The sequence below is a fragment of the Petromyzon marinus genome, chromosome 68 (genome assembly GCF_048934315.1).
Source record: "Petromyzon marinus isolate PM22_M1 ecotype Great Lakes invasive population chromosome 68, UKy_Petmar_22M1.pri1.0, whole genome shotgun sequence".
Lineage (NCBI taxonomy): Eukaryota > Metazoa > Chordata > Hyperoartia > Petromyzontiformes > Petromyzontidae > Petromyzon > Petromyzon marinus.
Genome location: NC_133734.1, coordinates 5,197,012 through 5,198,285, shown reverse-complemented (window position 1 = coordinate 5,198,285; position 1,274 = coordinate 5,197,012).

Below are 1,274 nucleotides of genomic sequence, written 5' to 3'. Positions count from 1 at the left end.
AGATCACGACGTTTCGATTGCAACACAAGCAACCGTCATCAGGTGAAACAGAGGCAGGAAAAATATAGTGAGTGAACTGTATGTAAATGTAGGCTCGGAGAGAGACAGAGAGAGAGAGAGAGACACATAGAGAGAGAGAGACACGCATAGAGAGAGAGAGACACATAGAGAGGCACCCACGTGACTTTAACGAAAGAACCAAAGAGTATAATTCCAGCAGTCACGAAAGCTTCAAATCAAGAGTCATGAGACAAGTTGCGAACGCTGCTGCCGCTATGCCATCACGCTGCCCAAAACACGTGGGTCAAACGTGCCACAAATCGCCCTCGAAGTCGGCGTCTGTGCACATTTTTACAGAATGAAAATGGTTACCTGAGCATAGAACAATGAAAATGATTTACTTTTATTTGACCAGTTAAGGCCCGCTGAGCTGTGTAGCCCTCTTTCAGGGACCTGGAAATCGCAAATGATCGCTCTGCCAAGTGCCTTGTGGACATTGAGAGCAGCCAAATACTCTGAAGCACAATGTTGATTCTAAATGAGGAAAACACCGGAGCGCCCGGAGCCAAATCCGCGCGACCACAGGGAGACACGCGCACTCCAAATATACAACAGCCGTTGGGATTGAACCCATGAACACCCGCATAGCAGGTGAGGTAGTTAGCATCTGCCAGCCACCTTGGCGTCAAGACCTTGGTAGCAAACAAAGACTGAGCCCAATGAAGTTCAACTGCGTGCAACGAATATATGGCGTTAACATTTTTTTTTAATTAAATCGATAAGTAGAGAAACCGTTTTCTTTTTTAATGGGTGCAAGTGGTGGGCAACGTCTTTTGGTCGGAATGACATTTGTGAGTGAGGTGGGTGGGTGAGTAGGTAAGTTGGTGAGTAAGTGGGTGTGGGTGGGTGAGTGAGTGACTGGGTGGATGGATAGATGAGTGGGTGGGTGGGTAGGTGGATATGTAGGTTTACGAATGGGTGGGTGAGTGAGTACGTGAGTGGCTGAGTGGCTATGTCTATTTTCTGCTTTACATACGCGGAGCTCATTAGTGGCGGGACCCTACGGATGCAATTCACAACTTTATAAGTGTCAATTATTTTTGTCCCTATAATGTACACAACGTCATTTACAGCAGGAAAAATATATAAATAGCAGAAGAAAACACATCACCTTGTTTTGTGTTTCGTTTTGACACTCGCATGACGAAACTTCTGCTTTTAAAAACGCAAACAACGCTGGACCCTTAATATTTTTTTCTTTTCACTTCGTTTGT